The following is a 23,049-nucleotide window of genomic DNA, read 5'->3' as shown; positions in this document are numbered from 1 at the left end:
AGAATCCCCTTTCATTGACAATTTATTAATTAATTGTCCTGAATTTTCTCATTAATACATGTCACACGGAATACTTTTTTTGTATTTCAAAGTCATTTCCAGAGAGCATTTATCTGTCATGCTGTTTTATATGAGAAAAGCGGAATCAATGCGGCGGCTGTATCGACTTAATGTGGATTTGGGCTTGAAACCAGAGTGACTCTCTCTTCAGGTCACTGAGTGCATTTGAATTAAATGGGCTGCTAATGTCATCTTTCGCTCTTTTTCTCCTCCTCCATTCGTCCTCTTCCTTTCTCTCTCTCTCTCTCTATCTGTCTCTCTTCCCTCTTCCTCTCCTCTCTCTGAAACAGACCAGCAGTTTTCACCTTGGTCCCCGTCTCAACCCTTCGATGAAGACAGACGCCCCCCGCCTGCCAGGAACATGAAGGGCTTATCGGGCAGCCGCTCCCAGCACCAGATCCCTTCACCCCACGGTCTGGACTACGACCGCCCCCATGACCTCCATGGCCACCACCATGGCTCCGACCCCCGCCACACCTCCTACCTGCTCAGCCCCACGGAGAGCTGCCCCATGGACTTCCACCACCGCTACTCGCCGCGCAGCTCCATCCACTCCGACTGCATGATGATGTCCCCGGTCATGGTCGCCCCGGCTCCGGTCCCCGACCACCACGTCTCCAGCAGCACCTTCCCCCGGATGCACTACAGCTCGCAGTACTATGACCCGGCCATGCGGGACGACTGCGCCGCCATCACCGCCTCCGCCAACTCCCCCGCTGCCGTCGCCACCGCCGCCGCCGCCGCCGCCTCCCACCACGCCGGCAAGAGCAACCGCATCCCCGCCAACCTGCTGGACCAGTTTGAGAAGCAGATGCCGCTCCACCGCGGCGGCGACGGCGGCTTCCACACTCTGCAGTACCAGCGCTCCACCACCACCACCACCACCGAGCAGCGCAGCGAGAGCCCCGGGCGCATCCGCCACCTGGTCCACTCCGTCCAGAAGCTCTTCACCAAGTCCCACTCGCTGGAGGGCTCGTCCAAGATGAACGGCACCAAGGGCGAGGGGGGCGGAGGGGGCGGAGGGAGCTACCACGGCCACCACTCCTCCAGGCACGGCAGCAGCAAGAGGAGCAAGAGTAAAGAGCGCAAGCATCGCTCGGGCTGGTGGAGCTCCGACGACAACCTGGACAGCGACAGCACCTACCGCACGCCCAGCGTCATGTCGCGTCACCACGGAGAGCACGCCGCCCACTGCTACCCGGACTCCATGCACGGCCACTTCGGGGACCTGTCCCTCAAGCCGTCCAAGAGCAACAACGACGTCAAGTGCTTGGCCTGCGAGAGCGTGGCCATGGCGCCGGAGGGCAAGTTCATGAAGAGGAGCTCCTGGTCGACGCTGACGGTCAGCCAGGCCAAGGAGGCCTACAGGAAGTCCTCTCTCAACCTGGACAAACCCATGATGCACACAGACCTGAAGCCTTCGCTACGGGCCTGTCACTACCTGCAGGTGAGTGCGTCTCTCTCTGGCGATATATATGCGATCATGGAATGTATCATTTTTTTTTTTATCCACATTTTCTCCTCTTTTTCTATTTTTCTCCCATCCCAATTCCATTGTGCCAATTCTTCCCTCCCCTGTCTTGAACGTTGCTCGCATATGCCCCCCACTGGCCGGTTGTAGGGAGGATAGAAGCCTTGCATCACGTGTCCCCTCCGGTACACGAGGAGGCAGCCTGTCACATATTTTCACCTGCCAGCGCGGACTCTCATTGGCGAGGTGTAACGTGTGGGAGGCTCACACTACCCCCGCCATTTCCTGTCTCTGCTGTGCAGGCGTCCCCAACCGACCTGTAGGAGTCGCTGTCCACAACGTCCAGATTACCACCCATCGACTTCCACCCGCTGACTCTGCCAATTGAGTTAGTATGACGGCCGGCCCAAGCCGGAGGCAACGCCGACAGCCGGAGTCGAACCCGGTGTCTCTTGCGTTGGTGACGAGTGCAATGTCCGCTGCGCCACCCAGCCGCCGGAATGTATCATTTGTTTGTGGACTTCATATACATCCTAATTACTGTAAAGTTATACTCCTTTATTATCACGTAAACCACTCAATTCAATGAATGGCTGCATTTATAGTACTTGTACTCTTCTAGTACTACTCTCAAAAGGCTTTACAGTTGACCATATTCACACAACAGAATGGAAAGAAATCCCAACCTAAGCATGACATAAGTGGAAAATGGCCGCTGTGTGAATAATTATGGTCATTGGAACGACAGCATTCTTTTCAGTGGCCCCAGTGGGAATCGAACCCACAACCCTGGCAGTGTTAATACCTTACTCAGTAGGAAAAGTAAACAGGTCCCTGGAAGCCTCTATACTTTCCACAAGCAACTTGTCCTTCCGCGTTCCCGTTTTGCGCTCTGATTGGCCACGCACATTTCTGGTCATGTGACATGTGCGCCCAATCGTGTGACGGCAAGTGCTTTGGACGGTTAAGCTTAGGCGCTCTTTCGAAGTTGGTTAAGGTTAGAGTTTGTCTTAGAGCATGGCGATAGAACGCCAGCCCTGATTCCAAACTCTAACCTTAACCAACTGCGAAAGAGTCGCCTAAGCTTAACCAGTGATAAACTAGGCGTTAGGTCGTTTGCAGGCTGTTCGACGCGGAAATGGGCTAAGACACTGCTCGTCATGCGATTGGGCGCACATGACCAGAAACGTGCGTGGCCAATCAGAGAGCAAAACGGGAACGCGGAAGGACAAGTTGCTTGTGGAAAGTATAGACGCTCCCTGGAACATTAACCTGGATGCTGCACCAGCACAGTGATGAAGGGTGGTGATAGGATTGGCAATGTGAAAATGACAGCCCACATTCTTTTGAGCTGTAATGTCACATTAGTACAATACCATAGATTAGGGGGCGGGAGAAAGATCATCTACAGTATATTGTTTCTGCCTTTGAGAGACAGTGGTGGTGACTGTTCACTAATAAAAATCAATGCAAATCATACTGTTGTAGGGAATACCGTAGCGATAATAACAGCAACACATTTCAGAGCTGAAATTGAACGGTATGGCCCCTTTTAACCCTTTTCACTACCACACTACAGCAGGTTAACCCTTTCACTACCACACTACAGACGGTTAACCGTCTGTAGTGTGGTAGTGAAAGGGTTAACCTTATGTAGTGTGGTTGTGAAAGGGTTAACCCTTTGTCGTGTGGCAGTGAAAGGGTTAGCTTCCAAGCCCAAAAAATGGTAATGGCTTACAGCCTTATGCAAAATACAGATGCCGTATATTTGTGCAATTCAGCCCTTTGAAGCCACTACCTTTGCTATGACTTGAGGTGTACCGGTAGCTAAAAACTTAGTGGTAGTGAAATGGTTAACCTTCTGTAGTGTGGTTGTGAAAGGGTTAACCCTTTGTCATGTGGCAGTGAAATTGTTAACCTTCTGTAGTGTCACAGTAGTGAAAGGGTTAACCATTTGGTAGTGTGGTAGTGAAAGGGTTAAAGGGAAGGGAAAGACACGGGATGTGATGAGTGCTACGTGGGTTCTCCTAAAGAGGCTCCCCTGGGTAAAATGTACTGACTGATATATTGATTGGAGATCCTGTCAGTAAAACCCATTGAGGGAGCCTTCCTTTCTGTTATTCCCTGGAGGACAATCCCAGTGTCTGTGTGTGTTAGAGACCAATATATTTTATCTGGGATCCCCTTTGTGCGGTCGCCTCAGGGAGCCATTGTCTATTAAGATGGAGAGATCAATTGAGTGAATCAATGTCATGGTGGAAGACAGTGGGAATAATAGGTTGCCTCAGCTAGAGACGGCAGCACACTGGTTTGGTGTCTTGTGGAAGGCGGCATGCTGTTTTCAGTCTGTATGTTTAGAAGCTGTTCTAGCTTGAGCACGGAATTTGTGTCGAATAGCAAATACGAGCAAATACACTTTGAGTCAAATACATGTTTTTAAAACTGAATCAAACCATAAACAAGGTGGCCCTTTGGGATGTTAGATCCTAATGTGAAAAACTGTGATTTTATATGTCTGCACTTTATGTGCTAATTTTATGCCTGTCTTTTTCTGTTGTAAAGCACTTTGAGCTGAAATGTTTGTATGAAAGGTGCTATACAAATACCGGTACACCTCAAGTCATAGCAAAGGTAGTGGCTTCAAAGGGCTGAATTGCAAAAATATACGGCATCTGTGTTTTGCATAAGGCTGTAAGCCATTAAAATTTTTTGGGCTTGGAAGCTTCAGTAGTATTTTTTTGCGAATAATCTAAGGTTTGTTCTTCTCGTGTGAGAGTTTCAATGCGTTGGGTAAAGGAGAGCTGTAATAATAATAATAATAATAATAATAATAATAATAATTGTTATTATTAACTCATTGACCGCCACGTTGGGAACGGGATATGACTATGTGCTGCCAACGCATTAAACCTATAGAGTCGCTCACCTTGTTTGCAGGGCTATAACTATATATATATATTATAGCTATGGATGCAATAATATGAGGCGGAAAAGTTCAATACAGTATAATATGAAATAAATGCCCTCCTTCACACTATACTGCAGCAGTCACTGTCAATTTCACTGTTGGTATCAAAGTCACTGCTGTTTTTGTCATGATATTGACCCTATGCCATGCTATCTATCCTGTGTACAAATATTGTGACTATCTCATCTATTAATAATAATAACAATAGATTTAAATTTATATAGCGCCTTTCATAGAACCCAAGGTCGCTTCACAATCAGGACAAAAAATAGGGCAAGGAAAATAGGGGGGGGGGGGGGGGGGGGGGATGAGGGAAGGTAAGGGATAATGGACCTAATCTAATCTAAACTAACTGATGGGGAAAAGCCTTGGTGAAGAGGGGATTTGAAGGTGTCCAGGGTTGGGGTGTTGCGGATTTCAGTTGAATTGCAGTAGTTACTGCACACTTTCCACTATGGTTACTGCAGGGTGCCTTTGTTCTATGACATCACATACTGTAGACTCTTTCAAGTGTTGTTATTGTCATTTTGAAAATAATCTCAAAGCTTCGCCCCGGGGGGTGAGATATAAAATTATGTTTCACAGAAGGATTATATGTTTTGTAAAGGAACACACCAACATTATGGGAAATGCTCCTACCGCCTTCTCCAGAGTCAGACAAGAAGATAGATACCAATTTTCTCTGTGTGCGTTCAGTGGAAAGCTACCCGGCTGCAAACTAGCCTAGCTTAGCACAAATTAATGGAATCGGATACGGACCAGGTAGGCTAGATGAGCTGTTGGCCAAAAACACCTCTACCGTAGTTTTAAGCTTGGCTAGTGGTCCGTATCCGCTTCCATTAATTTGTGCTAAGCTAGGCTAGCATGCAGTCGGATAGCTTTCTACTGAAAGCACAGAGAGGAAATTGGGGGGTCATCCCTATGTTCCCTGCTTTAAAAAAAAAAAAGGGTCCTATGAAATAAAGGTTCTATGCCCCCCGGTCTCGCCCGCTCCCGAAAAAAAAAAGGGTCCTATGAAATAAAGGTTCTATGCCCCCCGGTCCCGCCCGCTCCCGAACAAAAAAAGGGTCCTATGTTCCCCGCTGAAATAAGGGTCCTATGTTCCCCGCTGAAATAAGGGTCCTATGTTCCCCGCTGAAATAAGGGTCCTATGTTCCCCGCTGAAATAAGGGTCCTATGTTCCCCGCTGAAATAAGGGTCCTATGTTCCCCGCTGAAATAAGGGTCCTATGTTCCCTGCTGAAATAAGGGTCATATGTTCCCCGCTGAAATAAGGGTCCTATGTTCCCTGCTGAAATAAGGGTCCTATGTTCCCTGCTGAAATAAGGGTCATATGTTCCCCGTTGAAATAAGGGTCCTATGTTCCCTGCTGAAATAAGGGTCCTATGTTCCCTGCTGAAATAAGGGTCCTATGTTCCCCGCTGAAATAAGGGTCCTATGTTCCCTGCTGAAATAAGGGTCCTATGTTCCCCGCTGAAATAAGGGTCCTATGTTCCCCGCTGAAATAAGGGTCCTATGTTCCCCGCTGAAATAAAGGCTCTGCTGCCGGCGGTGCAACAGATTCGAGTTCATCGGGAAATGTCCGTCAGTCACTCGAGTATTTTAAAGTGTTATTGACGTGTTCTTGTTCTTAATTATATCTTCTATTTCATGATGCACCTGATGCGCTCTGATGTTGTGGATAGTTGAGGATATATGCGAGTTACGTGAATATAGCTTGCCCGGGGACACAAACCTTCAATACGCATTAACAGCTCCGTCTTTTAATACACACTTATATCGTACAGCAACGTCAAATAAGATATTGAAAGATAAAGGATGAAGTTACATAGGGAAAAGGGCAAAAGCAATTACTCTTTGACAATGCTACAGCGCACAATAAAAAGAAAAGATCCAGGCGGAATTAAATATGCCATAGGAGTAGAAGGGTTTTAAACTGACGTCAAATCGGAGCAAAACAAGCTGAATACGCTTCAAGAAGAAGCATGACAATGGGCCTCATGCATGAAGCGATATAAGAACAGATTTTGTTCTTAACTAGCATTTCCTCTTACTTTGTTCTTACCTGGGATTCAGCAAAGTTTTCTTATTGTTGCTTTTTTCTCAGGCAAGAACAAATTCTAAGAGTGGTCGAGAGCACTCTTACCGAAATAAGAAATTCTTACCCAGATGAGAAACATTTAAAAAAGCCTACCATTCATAATAATAATAATAATAATAATACATAAGATTTATATAGCGCTTTTCCTAATTCTGAAAGACACTTTACAAAACAAACAATATAATACAATACAGTTTTAGTAGATAAAATAAAAAAATATATATAAAATGGTGAGAGAGGAAGGAGTTCATGGGTTGAAAGCAAACCATTGGTCAATTGCCCCCAAATACAGTACCCCCAAATATGACTTTATAAACCCATGCAGAACTTCAATAATTATTATTATTATTATAACTTATTGTGTGCGTTCTGCTTCTGAAATGGATTATATATTGCTGTTAGAACAGTTAGATGTTGGCTGCCCAGGACGTACGCATATAACGCATATTTACAACCTCTCCTCTCTTCTCTTCTCTGTATAGATGTAGCAGTACTGTCTATCTGTATGTCATGTATGTCATATATGTTATGATGAATTGAAAATGGGGGACCCTGATGTAAACAAGACGAAAGTCTTTCTCTGGTCTGCATTAACAATTGTGTGTATTGAGATGTACTGTATTGCAGGGGTTCCCAAACTTTTCAGGCCAGGGCCCAGAAAATAAGGCGTCAGAGAGCCGCGGCCCAATGCACATCGTCTGGCTTTTTTTTTCTTCTTTTTTTGCCAGGCGACCGATTTATTAAGCCAAATATCACTTCAATCCTATTAAGTTAGTTCAAGTTAGTTATTCATTTATATGTGCTATTTATGAGAGGGCTAACTTGTTGCAAAATAATAATGATAATAATAATAGCCTCATTAAAATACTATTGTTGCTTCGGTTGTTTTCAGCGTTTTATGTGCATAATCTGTTATTTAGTTTGAAATGTTCAAATAAGTAGATTTTTCGTTTTTGTTTATTTATTAAGTTAATATAAAACCATATAGTCACATTTTAGAATACAATAGAATAGAATTTTAGAATACAACTAGAAACCCTGTCCTGGCCTGCTTCTAAGTTCAGTGGCCTGACAAAAAAAAAAAAAAAAAAAATATATATATATATTTTTTTTTTATTTTTTTTATTTTTTTTATTTTTTTTTAAATCATCTCGCGGCCCACCCGTGGCTGCTCGTGGCCCACCTTTGGGTCGCGACCCCGACTTTGGGAACCACTGCTGTATTGTACCGATTCTGCAATCTGTTAATAAAATGTTCAATCAATCAATCAAAACTCTGCTCCACACCTAAAGTTCTGAGCGCACTCGGAGTTTTAGCCACGGACATTTTAGAGAGAGATGACAGGTGACAGATCCGGTATTTCCGAACCTATAGCTTCGGAAATAAGGTACAGACTGAGTGACCATGGTTTGGCGATAGAGAAGGGCAGACACAGACAGACCTGGCTGCCCAGAGAGGAGAGGTTGTGCTGTATTTGTGATGAGGGAGCCGTAGAGACAGAACTACACTTCCTAACACAATGTGAAAATTACAGAAATATTAGGGAGGAATTCTTTCCAAAAATTGAAATAATTTCCCCAGAATTCCAAAGTATGACAGAAGTGCAGAAATTGCCATTCCTCCTGGGGGAACAGAAAGAATGTGCAGTTTTAGCTGCAAAATATGTCAATTCATGTCACAAGAAAAGGGACAACCAGTAGGACACATATACTGTATATACATGTACCATGTTTTACTCACTGCACCATCTCCTTTATTTCTTTTGATCTTATATTGTTTGCTGTTTATGTCATAATTGTGCTTTGGCAACATTTGTGAAATTTCATGCCAATAAAGCTTTTTGAATTGAATTGAGAGAGAAATGCTTCTAGAGAGAGAGAGAGAGAGAGAGAGAGAGAGAGAGAGAGAGAGAGAGGGTGGGTGTAGCGAGAGAGAGGCGGGTGGGTGTAGCGAGAGAGAGGCGGGTGGGTGTAGCGAGAGAGAGACCACGGCGGGTGGGTGTAGCGAGAGAGAGACCATGGCGGGTGGGTGTAGCGAGAGAGAGAGAGAGAGAGAGAGAGAGAGGCGGGTGGGTGTAGCGAGAGAGAGAGAGAGACCACGGCGGGTGGGTGTAGCGAGAGAGAGACCACAGCGGGAACAGAATAGATTGCTTGAAAAACTCACCCTAACGTAGATTCAATGGCAAAGTTGGAAGGAGACGACGTCGACGCATTTTCATACCGTGGAGATGAAAAAGTTAGCTAGCGTTAGCTAACGCTAGTTAGCCTTTAGCTAAGCTACAGCTGGCTAGCCCGACTGATTACTGAACCACATGTTTGCACTCGCTAACGTAGCTAACGCTAGTTAGCCTTTAGCTAAGCTCATGGCTAGCCCGACTGAACCACACGTTAGCACTTAGATAACGTAGCGAAAGCTAACTAGCTGTCCCTGCCTTTAGCTAAGCCGACATGGCTAGCCTGACTGAACTTTCTAACATGCAACAACTTTCATCTTCAGTCCATCTGCCGAACGACCGTCCTCTTCGTCTTGGCTGGCATAACCTCCAATGCTGCACGCGCGAAATAGTTAGACGCTACCTTACCTGTAACCCCTCCCTTCATTGAAACCAATTCTGCTGCAGAGCCTCAGAGCTGCCTCCAATAGTGTATCTGCAGAGCCGCAGAGCCAGGAACAAGTCAGACACATTCTACAAACGTGTCTAATGTGAAATATATAAGCATATAAGCAAAACAGATTTTAGGTCTGTGATGAAAAAGGGCCTCGCGGGAAGGGGGGCCTCACAAAAAACTAAAGAGAAATTTAAGAAAATTATAAAAAAAAATTAAATTTAAAATACATTTTTTTTGTTTTGTTTTGCGAGGCCCCCCTTCCTGCGAGGCCCTGTGCGACCGCACTGCTCGCACACCCCCTGAGGCGGCCCTGGGTGGATGATATATTCGCTCCCCAAAGCAGTACTCTTCCTTAATGATGAGTGGAGACCTTTTACAATAAACTATAGGCAGGGGTGGGGAAAGGGTTAACCAATAATGAGCATTACCCAGAGAGAAAAGGGTTAGACAGAATGCACATTAAAGACACACACACAGTGCTCCCATTTACGTCTCCTTTACTGAAGGCTTAGCATGTTACACATTATCGCATATCTATCAAGGCTACTTCCACACTGGGCACCTAGTGCTCTCACTCTATATTACAGACACAGTAAGAACCTCTTCCCTTTAAGGGTTATCTACTGCTCCGCTTCGCGGTAGGTGGAGAACAAGGTAAGGAGTAAAGGAGTTCAATGGGAATTTTATAAAGAACCACACATTGTTATTACACTCAAAAGAAATTAACAGTGGGCCCACATTAGCAAATAAAAGTCCTATCTACAGCCGGCTTTTCCCCAAAACAATAAATGGTCGGGGCGCCCCTAGACGCTGCTGCCAGTGTTAGTTCAAAGCACCGTTTATCTTCGCACTTAGAGAGCCTGCGCCACACAGTGGAAATGTCTACAGATAAAGTTTCAGCACTTGGAGCGCCGCTGTACTTATCCAAGATGGCGGGCCTGCTCTCACCACCACTCGTCCGGGTGGTAAGATGGCCGCCGGGAGATCCCGCGATAACAGGCAGCGGGGCAGGGTAGACGCTGGGCAGGTGACTGCTGGGGTAACGGCTGGGATGGGCTGGAGGAGTGTGTAGTGTAGTGACGTCCGCTGCTGGGCTGAAGGGGTGGGCCGACACGTGGGCTAAACTGTGGTGCTAGCCTATAACTGAAGCTAAGCTGTGGGTCGCAAGGTGGACAATAGGGGTGCACCGATGTATCGGTCGGGTATCGGTATCGGCCGATAAGTGCCTTGTTGACTGCAATCGGCCTATCGGCCGATAAGCTCGAATGTGCCGATGGCAGTAGCCGATAAATATCCATCAATTTGTGTAGCGTCAAGACAAAAAAAAGTTCACTCGCGACCTGCACAACGCCGTCCCCAGTCCCCCCCCACACACACACACACACAAGCTACTGCATCAAAGTTACTACTTATGATTAACACTTTGATCGCCGGGGTTAAATTCATAATTTACCATCCCTTGCCAGCCCTATTTAACATGGAGAAGTTCCCCTTCTTTGCAGGGCTATAACTTTTTAAATTGTATTGCTCAATTGACATTACTATGGCCCATTCAATGTCCTATATCTATTGTTCAGGGTGTAGCAACGTTATACTTTTTCACATATTCATACTAAAATACGGTCTAAAGTATAAGTATGTTTTTATCGTTTTCTGCAGCTTTCTCCAGAACTTGATTTATAGCCCTAAATGCATTATATTGATGATCAAATACAGTTTGGTAGGAATCTGTGCGAGATAAAAAATGTCAACTGGACGTGGTTCTAGGAGTTACTACGTGTGATCTGATGTTGACCGGATGGGTGGGGGATCGTTTATAATTCCGTGGGCAACGTTATATCATTCATCTAGTGTGGGTGATATGATCATCAGAGCAGTTAGTATCGAAGACATTAACAAATAACGCTGAAACTCACCGTAGCTTCCTCTCGCCGTTGGGAGATGAGCGTGGAACAGAATTTTTTCTATTATGGGATGTCGAAATATCCAATCCATTTCCAGGTTGTATAATAGTATATACGTCCAAATCATGTTGTTTATCGAGTTATTGGTAACGGATCACTATCCGTTGTGATCAGCTCGAGTCCTGGGACTATTACCGAGTGATCGGACCCAATTGAAATGAGCACCAGCTTCCACTTCCTGTTTCTCCCCTGGGCGATCCGCTGATCGGCCACCAGATGGCGCTCTTGAACCGTTGTAGAGTTGAGAGGGACTCAACAGTACATCTCTTGTCTCCGGGTGAGAAATATGATTTCGATCACAGATTTTTTAAATATTGATATCAACGACGCTGTCCAGCGTCTTCGGCAGAATGAGCATGGCGGGGAAAGACGTGTTTCAGCGTCAACGGCGATTAAAGTGTTAACAAGGCATTCGTTTTGTGGCATTAACGTTATATAGTTAGTGTTACACGTTCAATAACATCAGCATATTATTTACCCGAGCGTTCATACTAGCTCAGTTCCTTCCGTTGCTCACAGAGCCCTGAGTTTTACCCATTCTGCAATCTGTTAATAACGTTTTCAATCAGACACATGTATAGAAAGGCTTTGTTACCGACTTCCGGTTACGCTACAACATGTAGCACACGCATTTTGCAATTGCTCCGCTCCCACTAACGCTAATTTCGTTTAAAAACATTATTTGGACAGTAAAGAAAGAGAATAGACCACATCGTATGTATTGTTAAGACCCTCTACTAACCATATCAAAAGACAATATGGTTAAAGGTGGAAAGAAGGCAGAGAAAATAACTACGGCAACTTCAACGGCGCAGGACGTAAAAAAACGAGAAAGACGCGTCCTAACCGTCGCTGGTTCTGAGCCGACGGCGACAAGCTCCGAGGAGGAGAAGGAAGAGGACAACTTACCGGGATCATCGATTACGGTCCCCGAAAGAGAGTCAATAGAGACCAACATAAAAGAAGGTACAGATTCAAGCTCCGTGAAAGGGAGAGCAGCCAGATTTATGGATTCCAACGTCACTGCATCTATCTACCATATGCCGTCAACTGAAGAAAGCAGAAATCCACCCGATTTCAACACACTGTCTAACCTGATGGTAGAACAGTCTAACCTGATGAAAGAACAGTTAGAACAGTCTAACCTGATGAAAGAACAGATGGTAGAACAGTCTAACCTGCAGATTACACACATCAAGGCGCTCGAGGCAAACGTCGAGGCTAAATTCGATCGCATCGAGGCTAAATTCGATCGCATCGATGAGAAATTAGAAGAAGTCAAGAAAGCGATCGATGCACAGTCAAAGCGAATCACGACAGTGGAGATTTCGGTGACAGAAAACACAAAAGCAGTCAAGGCGAACGAAGGTATCATGACAGAGATGGGAGAAGAGATGGAAAAAGTGAAAGATGAATACCGGAGGGAAATAAAATTGCTTAAAAACGAAGTGATGGAGAGGCAACTAGAAACCCATCGTTACCACAGGCGGAATAACATCCGCATTGTGGGGCTTGATGAATCAGTGAACTGCGATGACATCAACTTTCCAAAAGAGTTATCAACGATTTTGGAAAACTCCGATCCAAACAAAGTGCCAGAAGTGGAACAAGTTTACAGAATTGGTTCCCAGGGGCAAAATATCAACGGGCCGAGAGTCATCATTGTCACTCTGCGGAAAACTACAACAAGGGATGAAATCATCAAATATGCTCGCAACCAACGTGGGAAGCTGAAGTATGGTGATAAACCAATATTTATCTACGAAGATTTGAGCAGAGAGGCCATCATCCGACGTCAACCATACAAAGATGTGATGCAAAAGCTGTACATAGCCGGCCACAAGCCAAGGCTAGCATATCCGGCGCTGTTATCATTCTTGGACAATAACGGCCGCAGGTCAGGTCCATTTACACCCTTTGATGCTGAGGATTTCCTGAAGCAAAATGCAGCAAATAACCCAAAGCATGACGAAAATGCCGGAATCAGTTAAGCCTCTCTCTAAATATATACCAGTGTTGGAATGACTTTATTGTACTGTGTAAGTGTACTGTGTATAATACGATTCATAATACATTATAATTTCAGTCTCTGGTCTCTGAGGGGACAAATAAATATCAATGCAAAAAGATCTATCTGGAATATTCTGGGTTTATCGCTCAAATGCCCTGGGTCTCTTAGATCATTCTGGAATGTAAAATAGTCTAGGCACTAGTATATTCTACAACCTTCTAGAATATAAGGCACCATGACAACGAAGCATACAACTCTAACAATAACATTCGGTGTGCATACACATAGCAGATAATAAATTAAATGAAGTGCAATCAGCCCTTAATAATACTTTAAAATTATCCACACATAAACGTATGAGCACAGCAAGGTTATTCTAACAATTTAAGTAATCACTCCATTAAAGGCACATTGAAGCGCTAAAAGGCGCTGCTTTTCTATCTTATCTAATCAGTTAAATCGGTTCTAGTGGCTTCTCCACGTTGATAATTATTTATCTCTTATTCCTTATCTATATCTTTCCATTGATTTTTATTTTATTAAATTTTTTCTTCTCATTACTCTATATTTTTTAAATATAATTTAACTTACATTGTTCTTTTCCAATGTTCTTCACATTAAGGTGTCAATATTACTATATATTTTTTAAATATATTGTAACTTACATTATTCTTTTCCAATGTTCTTCACATTAAGGTGTCAATATTGATCTACAATCTTTTCCTTTTTTTCCCCCCCACACGTTGGTGGAGGGTTCAAAGGAATATGTCGATAAAGGTTTATTCTCTTTTTATTTTATTTTTTATTTTTATCTTTAGGTTATTTATCACAATACTTCATTACAGTAAGGGAAGGTGCAAGACCAAAAGCGACATTCTATTGCAATAGAATGGAAATGTTAGATCCTATGGCAATGAGCATAGGAAAATTAGGATTACAATGCTCAGGTTGGGCAATCCGGTGGACCATGGGAGAAAGTCAATCGCGGAGGATGTGTTCTTGGAACACAGGCATGTTTGACTTTCTGGGAGAGGGGAAAATAGGGGATTTTTATTTGTATATATATATGTTTTTAAGCTCAGCTCTCAACGGGACCTCATTAATTGGATGTGCATCTATTGTAGCTTCATACTCCAGAAACATTACCAAAAAATACACGAAAACATGCATAGACTATGGCTAGTTTGAATATAATGGTATGGAACACCGGTGGGATAAACAAACAACACAAGCGCAAAAGCGTGCTTACACTGATGAAAAAAGAACATGTGGACGTGGCACTATTAAGCGAAACGCACATTTTAGAGGGAGACATAAATACGTTAGCGGATAACATATACCATAATATTGGTCACTCTTCTTTTGCTACGAGAACTAGAGGGGTAGCCATAGTCGTCAGACGCAAATTAAATATCGAATTGAAAGGGGTATGGTCGGATGCTGAGGGGCGCATGACTATAGCTAGGATTATACACAATAACAGGAAAATTGCATTGGCAGCGGTATATGCCCCGAATTTGTACGAAGTGGGTTTCTTCACTTCACTAACAGGAGAAATGTTAAACCATCCCGAGTACTCATATATAATAGGTGCGGATTTTAATGCCATTTGGAACCCAAGGATGGACAAAACTTACCTTTCCTTCTCCAGCGAACAAAAGAATTCATCTAAAGCATTAAAAGATTGGTCGAAATCAACAGGAGTAACTGATTTATGGCGTTCACTTAACCCCATGACCCGCAAGTACTCCTGTCGTTCGGCGAGACACAACACACTATCCAGAATTGATTACGTCTTTGCATCCCCGAGAATATTTGATAAATACGAAGTGGAAATGACACCCAATGCGCTATCAGATCACTGCTACTTAATCCTGAAAGCAACATTTGGTACACTATCTACCCGGGCCCCAAGATGGCGTTTTAATTCGATGCTGCTTAACAACAAGGAATTCATTACACAAATTAAAGAAGCTCTCACAGTATTCCTACAAGATAATGCTAACTCGGTGCAAGATCCCAGAATATTATGGATGTCGGTAAAGAATATGATCAAGGATTTCTCGGATAGATTTACCTCCATATTGCGCAAAAATCAAAACACAAAACTGTCTGAAATGGAAACGCTTTACTCAACGCTTTTTAATTCTTTAAAATACAACAACTCTACTAGACTAGATAACCAAGTTAACATTCTAAAGACAGAGATCAAAGCAATGTACAGACAAAAATCGGAATTGCAAATACGCAGCACTAGACAACAGCAGTACTTCCAAGGTTCTAAACCTAGTCACCTATTAGCCATGCGACTAAGAATTAATGCAAAATTTGCAGATATAACTGCCATTAGGAAACAACAAGCTCTAGTAACAGAACCCAAAATAATAAACGATACATTCAAAGAATTCTACTCCGATTTATATAACTCAGAAACGACCTTTGATCAAGACAAATTAGACACATATCTTAATCAAATTACTCTCCCTAAACTTACGGATGAAGACGCTAAACAGTTAGAAGTACCGATCACATTAGAAGAACTCAAGAAGGCCATATCCGGAATGAAAAACGGCAAAGCTCCGGGAATTGACGGTATCCCATCAGAAATGTACATTTCTTGCTGGGACATATTTGGACCCTTATTACTAAATATGATCTTATACTCAGTCAAAGAGGGAAGCTTCATTGAACACCAAAATACCGCACTCATTTCAGTTCTTCACAAAAAAGACAAAGACCCCACTGAATGCGGTAGTTACCGTCCTTTAAGCCTCCTCGGAACCGATGTCAAACTGTACTCTAAGATATTAGCCATCAGATTGCAAAAGCATATGACGTCTTTAGTTCATACGGACCAAACAGGCTTCATAAAAGGTCGCCTGATCAATGATAACATAAGGCGAATACTGCACGTACTAGATACAGACAAAGAGGACATCACACCTAAGGCGATACTATCCCTGGATGCTATGAAAGCATTTGACAGGTTGGAATGGTCGTTTCTATGGGCAGTATTGGAAAGGATGGGGTTAGGAAAAGGTTTCATTGATATGATTAAAGTACTATACAAGGACCCATCGGCCAGGATTACAACAGGCACATTCATCTCCGATATCTTTCCGGTATCGCGCTCAGCCAGACAAGGTTGCCCTCTTAGTCCCGGACTATTCAATCTATCTTTAGAACCTTTAGCACAATTTATAAGACAATCCCAACACATAGAACCAATAGTAATCAAGGGCACACATCATAAAATTAGTTTATATGCGGACGACGTAATATTGTTCATGCAAAACCCCAACAACACATTGCCGCTTATACTCAAGTTGATAGAGAACTTTGGTGATTTATCGGGATTTAAAATAAATTGGCCTAAGTCGGCTTTTCTTCCTCTTAACACCAGTGCAAAAAAAGAGACAACCCTCCCAGGTGCGATACCCATGGTCAAACATTTCAGATGCTTGGGTGTGGAAATATTTCCCACCATAAGACAAACGGTGAAGCACAATTACACAAAAATACAGAACAAAATCAAGGACGACCTGGACAGGTGGGCAAAACTTAAAAACTCAGTACAGGCAAGGGTATCAATAGTTAAAATGGATGTATTACCAAGAATCAATTTCTTCAGCTCAATGCTTCCGTTACCTCCTCCAGAGGGCTACTGGAAAAGATTACAAACCTCCACATACAAATTTATTTGGAATAACAAACCACCTCGCATAAAAAGATCCACCGCACAGAGAAGTAAAGCAGACGGTGGCATGGCAGTCCCAGATTTTTTACAATATTTTAATGCCTTCACATTAAGACCATTGAAGAAGATATGGTTTGACCCCGAGGCTTTGGTATCTTGGAGAAAATTAGAAGAAAACATAGTAGCCCCACAGAGATTGAAAGACATAGCATACACTAAACTTTCAATCAAGCATTGTGAGCGAGAATTTGGCCCAATAATAACCCATGCAATCAGGACATGGCGGGAAACACAAAGGAAATTTCCTAACCATCAAGTATGGCATAATCACACTCCCATATTCAATAACAATGCTCTCTTAATGGGAAAACGACCTATAAGATTCCCTGTATGGGAAGAAAGAGGCATACACTCATTAGGGGATATTTTTAATAACAAGGGCCTCTGTAGTTATGTCGAAATATGCATAAAGTTTAACCTCACCGAGTCCACATGGCTTTTTTACATACAGTTACGACTTTGTATGAGATCTCACGGTGTTCCATTACACATACCAATTGAACACCACAGATACCACAAATTTTTCTATGAAAGAGATACATTGGGAGGTTTTGTATCAGGTTTTTATTATCAATTACTAACGTCCTCGTACGAAACCCTTCAACTAGACAATGTCTGGAGGAGGGATATACCAGACCTGGAAAATGACTTTGATTGGCAAGGAGCCTGGGCAAATGTCCGACTTACATCAAGGAACCCGGATCATCAACAAATCAATCTGAACTATATTCACAGGACATACTTGACTCCTATAAGGCTGTGCAAAATGGGGCTTATACAAGACTCCAAATGCTCCCAATGTACAAATGGGGACGAAGGAACATTTATACACATGTATTGGGACTGCCCACCATTTAAGGCATTCTGGAAAGATGTGTCCCAACAATTATCAATACTCGTATTTTGGAATATACCTGTACACCCCGCGGTATTGCTATTGAATGATGTTTTTGAGTTTGCAGTGAACCCACAACTAAAAAGATTGGTTTTATCGGGTATCACAGTAGCTAAAAAACTGATTGCATCACGTTGGTTTCAACCGGAAAAAATTTGCCGGAAAGTGTGGTTTCTTACATATCTTGATGTGATATATCAAGAAATATCAACAGCAAGAATTCTGGGGCTCAATGAATCCAAAATGTTAATGTGGTTAGAAGTGGTGGAGAGAATAAAAGCTAGCCTATAATGGTGATGTCTGGTTAGGAGTGAGGGATAATGGAGGTACTATCCAAGAGGGGGTCCGGGAGGGGGGGATTTGAGCTGGAGCATATGTGTGTAGGGTTTTAGAAAATAGGTATTAGGGGTATATTATATACTAACATTTATATAATTGTAACTTCGCTGGATATACACGGTATACGGTTAAAATGTTATTATTGACTATTTTTGTTTTATCCTGTTTCTGTACTTGCATATATTTTAACCACCTTTACTGAAAGTTTCATTATACATTGTGTGTTGAGTACTGACTTTTAATAAGTTTTGTTTTGCAATAATAAAAAAAAAAAAAAAAAAAAAAAAAAAGAAAGGCTTTGTTTTATTATAACATTAGTTGCAGTAAAATCATTATGCCTCATTTAAGTCTTCCTGCTAAACGTCTGCCGCGCCGCCATTGTTGTTGTTGTAGAAAAGCTCTCGTCAAAATCAATGGCGGACAAAAAAGCGCAAGTAAAAAATGTATACACGCTTGCCGATTGGTGGTAACAGCAGAGGCGGGTGCAAGCGGTGTGTGACGTAATTGGCAGAATCGACTGTCAATCAAAATGTCATTGGTTGAGACAATAGTATCTAGCTGCAGCCCAGCAGGTAGACCATGCTGGGAGAACTAGTACCTAGCTGCAGCCCTGCAGAACATACTGGAAGAGAGATAGTGCTATTTCTTGATGTTTCCTTTTTTTAAGTAAGTAAAGAGGCCTATGTTCATATCGGTGAGCACAATTTGTAACACAAATATACAGTAGTTTCATAAAAAAAATATTAAAAAAAAAAATATTACAAAAAAAAAATATTAAAAAAATATTAAAAAAAAAAATGTGCCACAAATATCGGTATCGGCCGATTGTGTTAGTTGAACAATCGGTATCGGTATCTGTGGCAAATTTTCATATCGGTGCATCCCTAGTGGACAATATCTACCACCTGGTCTTCGGCAGTCGCTCGCCTGCTGGTTCATTCACAATGTCTCTTCCGCATTAACCAAACGCTAAGCTACCCAGTGTTGGGAAAGTTCACTTTCTACATGAACTAGTTCAGTTCACAGTTCAACATTTTTTAAATGAACTAGTTCAGTTCATAGTTCATAATTCAAAATGTTGAACTAAAGTTCATGGTTTCAAAAATGAACTAATTTAGTTCTTTTTAGTTCTTTTAAAAAAAATGTATTATAGATTTTTCACGTACAGTTACTTACATTACAAAAACACACACTGGGACAAGGGGGGGGGGGGGGGTCCTCCAGTTCATCTCTATGCCATCATCCGATTCCACACCATAAGCAAGCAAAAACAAAACAAAAAGAAAAACAAGCAAAAAGGAAAGCAGACCAAGACAGGCACTGTACAGTATTGCACTTGCCTCGAGCGCATTCACATGTAGACATACATATATTTATTTTTTCCTATCCTAGGTCTGTCCATACAATGGGGCACTGGGCCTTTAGAAGGATCCGATACATTTCAGCAGGAAAATAGTCTAATAGTGGGGCCCACACCTCCTGAAAGTAAGCGTTGTTGACTCTATGCATTGCACAGTGTCTTTCATGGGGTAGGAGCACACTGAAGATCTCTCTATACCACATTTGTAAAAATGGAGGTTTATCCTTAATCCAGTTTATCAGAATGCATTTCCGGGCTGAAAGTAGAAGTTTATCAAATAGTTTGAATTGTAAACTCTTTTAAATGCATACGCCGACGTGACGTCTAGAGGTAGAGTCTGACTCCGACTGAGCGAGTGCTGCTGCTGCTGCAGCTCTCGGCTTCTGCGCGCAGATTCCTGTTCCACTGCTTGTTGTGAGGAGGAGTCTGATGACGTAGCAGGGGGTGACAGGCTGGTTGCCAGATCGGGTGGTTTTACGCATAATTTTTAAGCCTGTTTACAGTGTTTTAACTGAGTTTTCGGCTGAAATGCATTATGAAATATGGCACATCTTTGAACGCCGTTATAATAGAGTGCTGAGAATGAACGCACTTTTGAACTCCGTTACACAGGGCTGAGAATGAACGCGTTCTCAATTACGTTCATTTAGCGGATATACAGTACGTTCAGTTCAAGTTCGCCCAAAATACGAACGCGTTCATGAACGATCGTTCATTGAACGCGTTCAGGTACATCACTGAAGCTACCGCATATACTTCTAGGATAACCCACTTTGTAACTGAGTTTATCTCTCGCGTGCTGAATCTCCGGAGCTCCCGTTCCGTGCGTCCTCCTCCCTCTGTGGAAAACGCTGAAGAGAAAGCCCCTCCCTTGGCACCGCGCTCTGAACCCATTCTTCTTCATCACCTGTGTCTCCCTGCCCAACGTGACCACCAGCGCCCCTGGCGGCACCTGTATCCTGTCCCACTATGAAGCGTCAATGTTAGGATAGGGAGAATCAAAGAGAGCAGCAAGTTAAGTGTCAATGTCGGGGTAGGGATGATCAAGAGCGGTCAGCCGGTTACACAACGTCCTCGTGAACACAGGGAATGCAAAAGATTAGCGTTAGACACCTTGAATAATAGTCATACATTTTTGGGTGTCTACATTAGTTTATTGCACCACCAACGATTATTATCTTATCTCAAATGTCAAGGAAAATTAAACATCTATTTGACTCATGCATCATCCAAATGTATTCCCACTCTTTTCTTTGTGTAAGGAGACAAACATTTTTACATCATGCTCTGACTCTCACTCCTTACTGACCCTTTTTCCATTCCTCATCTCTCTCTCTCTTCCTTTAAACTAGACTTTATTTCGATAGAGCTAATTATCTTTTGACTATTGTTTTTGTATTTTTGTATGGATCCATACTTTTTTTAAACCTTTATTTACCCAGGGTTGGTTCGCTGAGCACGGATGCTCTTTTTCAGCTACGCCCTGCTTCACATTCACACCTGGGAGCTGCCCAGTATACAACCACAGTCTGACACCGTTGGCCACTGAGCAACTCCACTGGAGCAGTTTAGGGTTAAGTGCCTTGCTCAAGGGCACCTCAGCGGTTGGTGTTAAGGGTATGGGAGAGAGTTATTAATTCACTTCCCCAGTCCATATTTTTCCTGCCGGTCCAGGGGATCGAACCGGCGACCTTCCGGTCACAAACCCGCTTCTCTAACCTTTAGGCCACCACTGGCCCATAATAAATCATATTGAACTTTAGAAATCATCGAAATAGAGAACATATTGGAAACGGATATCCCCATGGACCCAATGTTGTTTCTGTTAGAAATACAGAGTGAACGAGTGTTGGACACGGATCAGTACTATATATTACACATCTTATTGATGATTGCAAAAAAAATTATTACTATTAACTGGATGAAACCTGAGCCCCCTATGACATGTACATATGATGGAACACATGACAGCCCAGCTACAGCTGAAGATGCCTCTCTTTGAGAAGAGATGGAGGTCAATTACTAGCTATCTTGGGTAGGCTTATGGACACACTGCTTTGAGACAGGATGGAGGGAAATGTACAAGTGTGTATTATGGGTATGTATATACAGAGAGGGAAATGTGTAGGTATATTTGAGTAGGCAGGAATGTTTTGGAGGAGGGACCCAATCAAGGTTAGTTATTTGTAAATGTTTACTTTATTTTATTTATTCCCCCCCCCTTTTTTTTCTTCTGTATTGTCGCAGTGAAAGGGTTAACCTTTTGGTAGTGTGGTAGTGAAAGGGTTAAATATTATTTTATTTTATCAAGTAACATAAATATAAAATCATAATCATAGATATAAAAATATGAATTGTTACAGTCAGCTATTGTATTAAAGCACCTTACAGGTAAGTGACTTACACACCACACAAGCACACTTATTACACGAACACACTGCTGCTACTTTTTTTTTTTTTTTTTTTTGGTCTTTTTCCCCCTCCATTTTCCTCCGATTTTCTCCCATCCCAATGTTAGTCGTATGCCAATTCCCAGTCCCTTCCTGGTCGCTGCACACTTACCCCCCACAGTCAGATCATCTGGGAGAGTGGAGGCTACCACGTGCTTCCTCCGACACACGTCCAGCCAATCACCGCTTCTTTTCACCTGGCAGCGCGGATTCTCATCGAGAGGGCGTAGCGTGTGGGAGGACCACACTATCCCCCTCGAGTCCTATCCGCGCTTAGCAGGCGCCCCGACCGAACTGTAGGAGTCGCTGTTTACAACGACCCGGACCCACCCCGCCAGCTTCTCCCACCCTCTAATACAGCCAATTGTATTAGTGCAGACGGCCAGCCAAGCTGGTGACAACCCCGGAGCTGTGAGCTGGATTCGAACAGGCGAATCCAGCTCACAGCTCCGGGGCTGGTGACGAATGCAATCTCCGCTCGGCCACCTAACCGCCTACACTGCTGCTACTTTTAACAAATCTGTTTACTACGGTTGAGGAAAAACAAAGCATCTCACGTACGAATGTACATAATTTTTGAACGGTGACAATAAAAGCATCTGAATCTCAATCTATTAGCAAACACTGCGACGGGGAATATATTTTATATATATTTATTTTTAATATAATGCCTGGGCCCATTTAGAATGATTAAGTTTGAAAAGGTCTACGTTCACGTTCATTAAAGGCTCATTCATTAGTCAGTGCTATTCCGCTTGAGCTCAGGGAGATATTTAGCCTAGTAAATTAGCCTCCTGATTTCACGTACATCAATAGTACATGGTTCAATAACTAACAACATCAGGCCGAACCAGCACCGTTTGTGGAGACAGGGAAGAAGAACTTAAAGGGATAGTTCTGATACAGTATATATATATTTTAACCATAGCTCTATTTGCTACTTGTTGTTGATTGTTAGAGCCCCTAGCCACAAACCAATGTAACGTTAATGGGGTCAGCTCCTCTCTGTACAAGATTAGATTATATTAAAACGTATTGTCCTTAAAATACAGCACAAGTACTTAC

The sequence above is a fragment of the Notolepis coatsorum genome (assembly GCF_963971535.1).
Source record: "Notolepis coatsorum genome assembly, chromosome: 5".
NCBI classification, from domain to species: Eukaryota; Metazoa; Chordata; class Actinopteri; order Aulopiformes; family Paralepididae; genus Notolepis; species Notolepis coatsorum.
The sequence above is the reverse complement of the archived record's forward strand: the minus strand, read 5'-3'. Positions refer to the sequence as shown.